Below are 12,868 nucleotides of genomic sequence, written 5' to 3' on the forward strand. Positions count from 1 at the left end.
CCACACAGGATCTTCCGGCACGGAATCCGGCTTGCTGCCGCCGGAGAGTCGCATCGATCTTCTCCTGAATCCGGGCTAGGATAATTTTGCACAGAACTTTGAGAACGGTACACAGCAACATAATGCCTCGCCAGTTATCGCATACAGTCAGGTCACCCTTTTGGGCACCTTCACTAAGATACCTTGCATCCAGTCGACCGGGAAAGTTGCGGTGTCCCAGATATTACGAAATAAACGATGCAGTAGTTGAGCGGATGTCATGGGGTCAGCTTTGAGCATCTCGGCTGATATGCGGTCGACCCCTGGGGCTTTATTCGATTTCATGCTTTGGATGGCTGTTTGAATCTCTAGCAGTGATGGAGCTTCGGTATTGACACGTGTTATACGCCGGATCCTAGGCAGATCATGCCGAGGTGGTGATGGCCTGGTTGGCACTTGAAAAAGTTGTTCGAAGTGCTCGAACCAGCGTTTCAGCTGGTCAGTTGGGTCGGTCAATAACTGATCATTCGCGTCTTTCACAGGCATCGTTGCATTCATCTTCGCCCCGCTTAAGCGTCGTGAGATATCGTAGAGGAGGCGAATGTCCCCGGTTGCGGCGGCTCTCTCTCCTTCGTCGGCCAGAGAGTCTGCCCACGCACGCTTGTCCCGTCGACATGAGCGTTTTACTTCCTTCTCAAGAGCCGTGTATCGTTGATGGGCTAAGACTTTGGCTCCTCTGGTTTTCGATCGCTCTATCGCGGCTTTGGCTTCTCTTCGCTCCTCTATCTTCCTCCAGGTCTCATCGGTGATCCATTGTTTTCTCTGGGTGCGTAGTTCACCCAGATTGTTCTCGCTGGTGGCGATGAAGGCATTCTTGATGGCGGTCCATTGGTCTTCCACGCTGCCACCTTCCGGAATATCTGCAGCACGCGTCTCCAGTTCTTCAACGAAGGACCGTTTCGCCGTGGCATCTTCCAGTCGGCGTGTGTTGAATCGTCGTCCAACTCTTTCCTCCTGCCGACGAATCCGCGCAATGCGCAGGCGTATTTCGCCGATGAGGAGGTGATGATCAGACGCGATATCGGCACTACGTTTATTCCGTACATCAAGAAGGCTCCGTTTCCATTTTCGGCTGATGCAGATGTGGTCGATTTGATTTTCTGTAAAGCCGTCACGGGAGACCCACGTGACCTTGTGAACCGGTCGATGAGGGAAGAGCGCCCGATCACCATGTCGTTATTGCCACAAAATTCTGAGAACAGCTCTCCGTTTTCGCTCATTTCTCCGAGACCATGGCGTCCCATAATGCGCTCATGGTTCGAGTTGTCGGATCCGATCTTCGCATTGAAGTCGCCCAAACAGATCTTGATATCACCCTTCGGAATTCTATCTACGACGGCATTGAGTTGACTGTAGAAGTTCTCTTTGTCTTGCAGATCAGCAGCATCGGTTGGCGCATAACATTGGATTATAGTAAGGTTTCGGACCCGTGTTCTAAATCTGGCAACGATTATCCTTTCACTTATAGGTTCCCACTTCATAAGCGCAGAGTGTGCCTGAGCGCTTAGTAGGAAGCCAACTCCGCGATGCCGGGGAGCGTGTTCACCTCGTAAACCAGAGTATAGCAGAACTTGTCCCGACGGCGTTCTGTGTTCTCCAAAGTTTGGCCAACGGACTTCACTCAGTCCCAGGATCTCAAGCTTCATGCGGCGTGCCTCATTGGCAAGTTGTGCCAATTTACCCTGCTGGGCTAGGGTTAAAACGTTCCTTGTTCCTATTCGTGTCCGTTGTTTCGCGCTAAGAGTCGTCGCCGTAAAATCAGTCCGTATCCTTTCATTATCGGATTCTCGAACAAATTGATGTTTCGGGAACAGTAGGTTGTTGGCCCAAGGTTCCCTATCCACCGGGATGGGGCTGCCATCTTAGGTATAGCTTCCGGGGAATAGCATTTCATACTCAGCCGCTGGATGCCAGAACAGACGCTGTTAGAGCCGAAGTACTCTATACAATAGGTTATCGAAATGGTATAATGTTCACCTGATTGAACGTATATATGGTAATGAAATACTAGTTGCGGAAATCCAATTATTTTTAGCAAAATGACCAAAAAGTTATCTAACTCCATATCTCCCTTGTTGATTATTCAAATCGTTTACAATTACACATGATAATAGTTGGCCAGAATACCTGTCAAACTGATGCAGTGCTGCTAGGTTATCTTTTTTTATTACTTCAAAAAATCGAAAACGTACTCTTACCCCACGCGCACTCTTACCCCACTCTACTCTATGGCCAATTTTCAATAGGAAACAACGGGACAGGATTCTACGTCGAATGCAATTTGTTGCAAGTACATCGGTTGAGGATAAGTGCCCGAAAAATGAGTGACATTTTTTATGCGATTTTTTCGTATGAATTTGTATTTTGGCCATAACTTTCGATCCCATAGTCCGATCTGGCCAATTTCAAATAGGAAACAACGGGACAGGATTCTACGTCGAATGCAACTTGTTGCAAGTAAATCGGTTGAGGACAAGTGCCCGAAAAATGAGTGACATTTTTTATGCGATTTTTTCGTATGAATTTGTATTTTGGCCATAACTTTCGATCCCATAGTCCGATCTGGCCAATTTCAAATAGGAAACAATGAGACAGAATTCTGCGTCGAATGCAACTTGTTGCGAGCAAATCGGTTAAGGATAAGTGCCCGAAAAATGAGTGACATTTTTTACGCGATTTTTTCGTATGAATTTGTATTTTGGCCATAACTTTCGATCCCATAGTCCGATCTGACCAATTTCAAATAGGAAACAATAAGATAGGATTCTGCGTCGAATGCAATTTGTCTCAAGTAAATCGGTTGAGGATAAGTGCCCGAAAAATGAGTGACATTTTTTAGGCGATTTTTTCGTATGAATTTGTATTTTGGCCATAACTTTCGATCCCATAGTCCGATCTGGCCAATTTCAAATAGGAAACAATGGGACAGAATTCTGCGTCGAATGCAACTTGTTGCGAGCAAATCGGTTAAGGATAAGTGCCCGAAAAATGAGTGACATTTTTTACGCGATTTTTCCGTATGAATTTGTATTTTGGCCATAACTTTCGATCCCATAGTCAGATCTGGCCAATTTCAAATAGGAAACAATGAGACAGGATTCTGCGTAGAATGCAACTTGTTGCGAGCAAATCGGTTGAGGATAAGTGCCCGAAAAATGAGTGACATTTTTTGAGTAGTTTTGCGCACACACACACATACACACACACACACACACACACACACACACACACACACACACACACACACACACACACACACACACACACACACACACACACACACACACACACACACACACAGACATCACCTCAATTCGTCGAACTGAGTCGATTGGTATATAACACTATGGGTCTCCGGGCCTTCTATAAAAAGTTTGTTTTTGGAGCGATCATATAGCCTTTACCGTATACTTAGTATACGAGAAAGGCAAAAATGGTATAATTCTCGATCCCATAGTCCATGACCAGAAAGGCAAAAATGGTATAATTTTCGATCCCATAGTCCGATATGGCCAATTTTCAATAGGAAACAACGGGACAGGATTCTGCGTCGAATGCAACTTGTAGTGAGCAAATCGATTGAGGATAAGTGCCCGGAAAATTAGTGACATTTTTTACGCGATTTTTTCGTATGAATTTGTATTTTGGCCATAACTTCTGATCCCATAGTCCGATCTGACCAATTTCAAATAGAAAACAATGGGACAGGATTCTGCGTCGAATGCAACTTGTTGCGAGCAAATCGGTTGAGGATAAGAGCCCGAAAAATGAGTGACATTTTTTACGCGATTTTTTCGTATGAATTTGTATTATGGCCATAACTTTCGATCCCATAGTTCGATCTGGCCAATTTCAAATAGGAAACAATGGAACAGGATTCTGCCGCGAATGCAATTTGTTGCGAGCAAATCGGTTGAGGATAAGTGCCCGAAAAATGAGTGACATTTTCTACTTTTTTTAGAACCGCTCTTTCTATGACACTTTCTCGAGGACACCCAATCTACGGAGACTACGGAGGTCAACGACGTCCAGTGAGTGATGGAGGAAACAACTCGATAGTTCACTATAGGAACGGTGCTGGTGCTTACCGGGAAGAGCTGGAATCGAACAACGACGTATTATGTGATTCGGGTGATCAAGCGATGACAGGTTCCAATGAGCAAAGTCTCTGCTAAAACAAGCTCTGATCAATATGACGGGCGATCTCATCCTGTGTTCCGGATTTTCAATCGTTTAACCCTTTATAAGGCAGTGGCAACTATATTGCCACCAACAAATAATATGTTTTTCTATTTATTAACAAGAGCTCTACTTATTATTTCACATGTAGTGCCTTTTTTTTGCTTCCTAGTAACACCCCAGATGAATTTGAGCCATAAAAAAATTGAAATGTCAATTTGAGAACAGTTTTTTTACGAACAGATCGTAAGTTTCGAGTGGAAGAAGGATTTTCAGTTATAATTCGTTAAAATAACGACAAAGATATATTTTTTCCCGTTGGTATCAATTATTTTGAATCTCCTGTGTTAGATTACTACGTGATTAGCGTGAAGAAAGCTTTGCCTTTCTGTATATTTGGTTTTTGGATTTTTGACGAAATTGTGTTTTTTCCCAAGGGTCCCCCTTGGGAGAAAAAACGCTTTTTTTTTCACTTATAATGCGTTTTCTGACTAGGACTCTTCACCAAAAAATGTAACGTACCTTGATTTGACTGGTTCTACGTAAAACCAAATTTTTAAAAATCTTTTTATATTTTTGTTGTTGCCTGTTTTCCCGCTTGCCGGGCAGTGGCAACTATATTGCCACCAATGTTGTCCCGCTTCGCGGGCAGTGGCAACTATATTGCCACCAATGTTTTACCGCTTGGCGGGCAGTGGCAACTATATTGCCACCAATTTTTCAATGTTTCTGAACTGTTTAATGTATAACAAACATACATTTGAGTTTAATACCATGTCAACATTGTGTCCTATTGTTGTTTTTGTTAATTTATTGTTTAGATTCGTCTGCCTTATAAAGGGTTAATGGAATAAGGGGTGTATTTGCCAACATCGCTTTTAGTAATCGAGGCGACGCTCACCACCACACTTCACCAATGTCTAGGGTGATCCGGACCGGACATGGTTTTGAAAATTGTTCACACATCGCTGCAGCAGATATTGCTTTTCTCACCGAAGAATAGACTACCGTGCAAATTTGTCGAAGTACCAAAACAAATGCTCACACGTCCAATTGTATAGAAATTAGCGAAAGCACAATCCAAAACATCATTCTTGCACCTTATCTCACACCCTAAACAGCTCTTTCTTGCAGTGGAGACGTCATCCATATATGGAGAAACTGGTGGGAACATATTTTGGTGGGACAATATTTTTTGCATGGGAGTCGAACACGGCGCAAAATTTGCAATATGTATGCAGCACAAATGTATGTAGTTTCAGACTACCACCAGATGGATGCAACATGGTATGTATTGTTGATTGGGAGCTATTTTTGCCACTGCAAGTGTTACCGCGAAGAACTACCATCTGTTCCAGCGGGAATCCGTTCAGAATTTTGATGATAATAGTTTTGTAATTCCGGAGGGAATCCTTTTGGATTATCGATGGAAATCTTTTTGAAATCTCGATGAGAATACTTTCAGAGTTTTGATGAGAATGATCCTTTCGGGATTCTTATGAACATTCTTTTGAAATTGCGATTTGAATCAATTTAGGATTCCCAAGCTACTGACATCTTATTGTTTAGCCCAGCTCCAGATTGTAGCCAGGATGTCCTGGCCTATAATTTTTTCATACTGCATTTCAATGATGACAGCGGGCTACGTCTATTGATGATGATGACACCGCGCTTGTCACCGGCTCGGGGATTCCAACGGGAATCCTTCCGGAATTTCGACGGGAGTCCTATCGGGATTCCAACGAGGATCCTTTCGGAATTTCGAAGGGAATACTTTCGGGATTACGACGGGAATCCTTTCGGGATTCCGACGGGAATCCTCTCGGGATTCCGAAGGGAATCCTCTCGTGATTCCGAAGGGAATCCTTCCGGGATTCCGACGGGAATCATTTCAGGATTCCAACGGAAATCCTTTCGGGATTTCGACGCGATTCCAACGGGATGCCGTTCGGGATTCTGACGGGAATCCTTTAGGAATTCCGACGGGAATCCTTTCGGGATTCCGAAAAGAATCCTTTCAGGATTGCGACGGGAATCCTTTCGGGATTCCAACGGGAAATAATTCGAGATTCCAACGGAAATCCTTTCGAGATTCCAAAGGAAATTCCTTCGAGATTCCAACGGCAATCCTTTCGAGATTCCAACAGGAATCCTTTCGGGATTCCGACAAGAAGCCTTTAGAGACTTCGACGAGAATCTTTTTGGCATTTCGACGGGATTCCAACGGGAATCCTTTCGGGATTCCGACGGGAATCCTTTCGGGATTCCGACGGGAATCCTTTCGGGATTCCGACGGGAATCCTCTCGGGATTCCGAAGGGAATCCTCTCGTGATTCCGAAGGGAATCCTTCCGGGATTCCGACAGGAATCATTTCAGGATTCCAACGGAAATCCTTTCGGGATTTCGACGGGATTCCAACGGGATGCCGTTCGGGATTCTGACGGGAATCCTTTAGGAATTCCGACGGGAATCCTTTCGGGATTCCGAAAAGAATCCTTTCGGGATTGCGACGGGAATCCTTTCGGGATTCCAACGGGAAATAATTCGAGATACCAACGGAAATCCTTTCGAGATTCCAACGGGAATCCTTTCGAGATTCCAACAGGAATCGTTTCGGGATTCCGACAAGAAGCCTTTAGAGACTTCGACGAGAATCTTTTTGGCATTTCGACGGGATTCCAACGGGAATCCTTTCGGGATTCCGACGGGAATCCTTTCGGGATTCCGACGGGAATCCTTTCGGGATTCCGACGGGAATCCTTTCGGGATTCCGACGGGAATCCTTTCGGGATTCCGACGGGAATCCTTTCGGAACCCGGGAACTTTCGGGACCCGATTCCGACGAAAGGATTCCCGTCGGAATCCCGAAAGGATTCCCGTCGGAAACCTGAAAGGATTCCCGTCGGAAACCCGAAAGGATTCCCGTCGGAAACCCGAAAGGATTCCCGTCGGAAACCCGAAAGGATTCCCGTCGGAAACCCGAAAGGATTCCCGTCGGAATCCCGGAAGGATTCCCGTCGGAGACCCGAAAGGATTCCCGTCGGAGACCCGAAAGGATTCCCGTCGGAATTACGAAAGAATTCCCGTCGGAAATACTCGAAGGGATTCCCGTCGGAATCCGAAAGAATTTCCGTCGGAAACCCGAAAAGATTCCCGTCGGAAACCCGAAAAGATTCCCATCGGTATTCTGAAAGAATTCCCGTCGGAAATATGAAAGGATTCCCGTCGGAATTGAAAGGATTCCCGTCGGAAACCCGAAAGGATTCCCGTCGGAATCCCGAAAGGATTCACGTCGGAATCCCGAAAGGATTCGAAAGGATTCCGTCAGAATCGAAAGGATTCCCGTCGGAATCCCGAAAGGATTCCGTCAGAATCGAAGGATTCCGTCAGAATCGAAAGGATTCCCGTCGAAGGATCCGTCAGGATCGAAGGATTCCCGTCGGAATCGAAAGGATTCCGTCGGAATCCCGAAAGGATTCCGTCGGAATCCCGAAAGGATTCCGTCGGAATCGAAAGTTCCCGTCGGAATCCCGAAAGGATTCCCGTCGGAATCGAAAGGATTCCCGTCGGAATCGAAAGGATTCCGTCGGAATCCGAAAGGATTCCCGTCGGAATCCCGAAGGATTCCGTCGGAATCCCGAAAGGATTCCGTCGGAATCCCGAAAGGATTCCCGTCGGAATCGAAAGGATTCCCGTCGGAATCGAAAGGATTCCCGTCGGAATCCCGAAAGGATTCCGTCGGAATCCCGAAAGGATTCCCGTCGGAATCCCGAAAGGATTCCCGTCGGAATCCCGAAAGGATTCCCGTCGGAATCCCGAAAGGATTCCGTCGGAATCGAAAGGATTCCCGTCGGAATCCCGAAAGGATTCCGTCGGAATCCCGAAAGGATTCCCGTCGGAATCCCGAAAGGATTCCGTCGGAATCGAAAGTTCCCGTCGGAATCCCGAAAGGATTCCGTCGGAATCCGAAAGGATTCCCATCGGAATAGCGAAAGGCTTCTCGTCGGAATCACAAAAGGATTCCCGTCTAAATCGTGAAAGGATTCCCGTCGGAATCGAAAGGATTCCGTCGGAATCCCGAAAGGATTCCGTCGGAATCCCGAAAGGATTCCCGTCGGAATCCCGAAAGGATTCCGTCGGAATCCCGAAAGGATTCCGTCGGAATCGAAAGGATTCCGTCGGAATCCCGAAAGGATTCCGTCGGAATCCCGAAAGGATTCCCGTCGGAATACCGAAAGGATTCCGTCGGAATCGAAAGGATTCCATCGGAATCCCGAAAGGATTCCGTCGGAATCCCGAAAGGATTCCCGTCGGAATCCCGAAAGGATTCCCGTCGGAATCCCGAAAGGATTCCCGTCGGAATCCGAAAGGATTCCGTCGGAATCCCGAAAGGATTCCGTCGGAATCCCGAAAGTTCCGTCGGAATCCCGAAAGGATTCCCGTCGGAATCCGAAAGGATTCCGTCGGAATCCCGAAAGGATTCCCGTCGGAATCCCGAAAGGATTCCGTCGGAATCCCGAAAGGATTCCGTCGGAATCCGAAAGGATTCCGTCGCAATCCCGAAGGATTCTCGTCGGAATCCCGAAAGGATTCCCGTCGGAATCCCGAAAGGATTCCCATCGGAATTCCGAAAGGATTCCCGTCGGAATCCCGAAAGGATTCTCGTCGGAATCCCGAAAGGATTCTCGTCGGAATCCCGAAAGGATTCCCGTCGGAATCCCGAAAGGATTACCGTCAGAATCCCGAAAGGATTCCCGTCGGAATCCCGAAAGGATTCCCGTCTTAATCCCGAAAGGATTCCCGTCGGAATCCCGAAAGGATTCCCGTCGGAATCCCGAAAGGATTCCCGTCGGAATCCCGAAAGGATTCCCGTCGAAATCCCGAAAGGATTCCCGTCGGAATCCCGAAAGGATTCCCGTCGGAATGGGAACGTCAACAAATTACGTAACGATTAGAGGGGGGGGGGGTTGAGTGAAGTCTGACGATCCATACAAAATTTTCAGAAGCTTTATACAAAAAGTGTGATATAGGGGGGAAGGTGGGTTGAAAAAGTCCAATTTTTGCGATACGTAAATAATGGATTTTTCCAATCCCCAACGGATTCCCGTCGGAATGGGAACGTCCACAAATTACGTAACGCTTAGAGGGGGGAGGGGGTTGAGTGAAGTCTGACGATCCATACAAATTATACAAAAAGTGTGATATAGGGGGGAGGGTGGGTTGAAAAAGTCCAATTTTTGCGTTACGTAATTAATGGATTTTTTCAATCCCGAAAGGATTCCCGTCGGAATCCCGAAAGGATTCCCGTCGGAATCCCGAAAAGATTCCCGTCGGAATCCCGAAGAGATTCCCGTCGGAATCCCGAAAGGATTCCCGTCGAAATCCCGAAAGGATTCCCGTCGGAATCCCGAAAGGATTTCCTTCGGAATCCCGAAAGGATTTCCTTCGGAATCCCGAAAGGATTTCCTTCGGAATCCCGAAAGGATTTCCGTCGGAATCCCGAAAGGATTTTCATCGGAATCCCGAAAGGATTTCCGTCGGAATGGGAACGTCCACAAATTACGTAACGCTTAGAGGGGGGAGGGGGTTGAGTGAAGTGTGACGATCCATACAAAATTTTCAGAAGCTTTATACAAAGAGTGTGACATAGGGGGGAGGGGGGGTTGAAAAAGTCCAATTTTTGCGTTACGTAATTAATGGATTTTTCCAATCCCGAGAGGATTCCCGTCGGAATCCCGAGAGGATTCCCGTCGGAATACCGAAAGGATTCCCGTCGGAATCCCGAAATAATTCCTATAGGAATTCCGAAAGGAATTTTTAGATGATTCCAAAAAGAATTCTTTGGAGATTCCAAAAGGAATCCTTTCATGATTTCGAAAGAAATCGTTTTGGAACCCTTGGGGATTTTTGTTGGGATACTAGATTCCGGAAGGATTTAGGATTTGAGGATTTCAAAGGTAAATACTTTTGAGATTTTGAAGTGAATTGGAAATCCTTTTCGGATTCCAAAGGGATTCCCGTTGAACTCGTAGAACTCCCGACAGAATTCCCATCAATATTCCGACAGGATTTCCGTCGGATTCCGATAAGAATTCCCTTCAAAATCCCGATAAGATTCGCGCCGGAATCCGGATAAGATTTCCGCCGGAATCCCGGTAAGATTCCCGCCGGAATCCCGATAAGATTCCCGCCAGAATCCCAAAATCTTGGTAGGATTCCCGTTGGAATCCCGACTGGATTACCGTTGGAATTCCGAAAGGATTCCCGTCGGAATCCCGAATAGATTCCCGACGGAATCCCGAAAGGATTCCCGTCGGAACCCCGAAAGGATTCCCGTCGGAATCCTTCAGAAATCCTCTCTGGATTCCGACGGGAATCCTTTCGGGATTGTAACGGTAATCCTGTTGGGATTCCAACGGGAATCCTACCAAGATTTCGACGGGAATCCTTTCTGGATTCCGAAGGGAATCTTTTCAGGATTCCTGCGGGAGTCTTATCGGGATTCCGGCGCGAATCTTATCGGGATTTTGATGGGAATTCTTATGGGAATCCGACGAAAATCCTGTCGGGATATTGAGGGGAATTCTGTCGGGAATACTGTCGGGAGTTCTACGAGAATCTTGTCGGGTTTTCGACGGAAATTCCTTTGGAATCCGTAAAGGATTTCCAATTCACTTCAAAATCCTCAAATCCCAAATCCATCCGGAATCCGGTATCCCAAAAAAAATCCCTAAGGGGTCCCAAAATGATTCCTTTGGAAATCATAGAAGGATTCCCTTTGGAATCTCCAAAGACTTCTTTTTGAAATCCCCTAGGAATTCCTTTTGGAATCTCAAAAGAATCCCCTTCGGAATCCGAAAAGGTTTCCCTTCAGAATCCAAAAAGGATGCCTTTCGGGATCTCGGAAGGATTTTCTTCGTAGTCTTTCGCTTACGAATCGTAGAAAAAATCTCTTCAGATTATCTGCGGAATTTCACAAGTTTTTCCAAAAAGAAGCCTAGCAGATTTAAGAATTTTAAGAATCTCAAAAGAATTACCTTCGGAGTCCCGTAACTACTTTCATCTGAATATAAGAAGGATTCCCTCCGGAATCCCAAACAAAATCTCTTTGGAATCCGAAAAGGATTTTCAATTCACTAGGATTCCTTTTGTAATTTCAAAAAGATTATTTTCGAAATCCCTTTCCGAATCCTAAAAGGATTCGCTTTGGAATCTCAGAAGATCCACTTTGAAAACCCAGACGCAATTGTTTCCAAATCCAATAAAGATTAGCCTCTGAATCTCAGACGAATTTGTTTCTCAATCCCAAGAGGGATCCCTTCAGAAACTCAGAAGGATTCGCTACGGAATCACAGAAAGATTTGTTTCAGAATCCCAGAAAGAGTTGTTTCAGAATCCCAGGATTCACTTCTGAATCCCAGAGAACACGCTTCCAAACACCTGAAGAATACGCTCCCGAAACCAAAAGGATTCGCTTCGAAATCCAAGAAGGAATCCTTTCAGGAACCCAGAAGGATTTATTTTGAAATCCCAGAAGAAATCCCTTTCAAAACTCCAGAAGGATTCGCTTCGGAATCACAGAAGGGTTCGTTTCCAAATCCCATATGGATTCGCTTCCCAGAATCCCAGAAAGATATGCTTTGCAATGCCGGAAGAAGGATTCCCTTCGTAATTTGCGGAGATTCTTCCCGTTAACTTCTTTACTTCCTGGTGAATCATCAGTGATAGTCTTATATGTTATTTCGTAGAATAACCAAACATGTTAAATGAATCTACCCAGATATAATACCTATCATTGCGAATACCTGTTTTCAGTGTTTGATGTCGTCCAAGAACACCTACGTCCGCGCCGCACGGTGATGTTCCCCATAAAAAATCCTCCCGACTTTCCCCCCGACTTAATCGGTTCACGTCGGTACGATCGATCTATGTAGGACCCGACGAATTTATAGATTGTTTCACCAAGCCATATGGGACTTTTACAGGGGACACCACCGACGCGACGTCAAACGAAATCGGTAGACTAATATCGACAAAATCGAATGAATCATAGGTCAATTTCGTATTAAATGATGTGTGATGAAACCCATGAAACCAGATGAAATAGAGTAATTCTCGCGTGATTTTTGAAAACGTCGTAAGTCCAAATGAGAGACTCTCTTTTATTACGCTCTCTTTTGCTAATATCTAGGCTAGTTTAAAATTTGTTGCAATATTTTCACCTCAGCACACTAGACAAAGCTATTTTCTTTAGATCGGTACTGGAAAATCCAATATAAATGTTAGTATGGCTTTGTAATAATCGAAAGAGAAAGTAAACAAAGAGAGTCTCTCTTTTGGACTTACGACGTTTTCAAAAATCACGCGAGAATTAATCGAGTTATTAAAAATTATTATTGAGCAAATCAGAAATAATCTATAGATTGATCGGTGTGGCAAATAATGAAATCAGGCGAAATAGGGTGTTTAATCGATTTATTAAATTTCATCGTAGATCAGATTAGATCAAATATATAGATTTATTGATGTATAAAATATTCAAATCAGACAAAGTAGGTTGTTTAATCGCTTCATTAAAATTCACCAGGGAGCAGGTCAGACTTTGTCTATAGATTAATTTATGAGGAAAATAATTAACAGCAGACGAAA

This window comes from Armigeres subalbatus, chromosome 3 (assembly GCF_024139115.2).
Source record: "Armigeres subalbatus isolate Guangzhou_Male chromosome 3, GZ_Asu_2, whole genome shotgun sequence".
NCBI classification, from domain to species: domain Eukaryota; kingdom Metazoa; phylum Arthropoda; class Insecta; order Diptera; family Culicidae; genus Armigeres; species Armigeres subalbatus.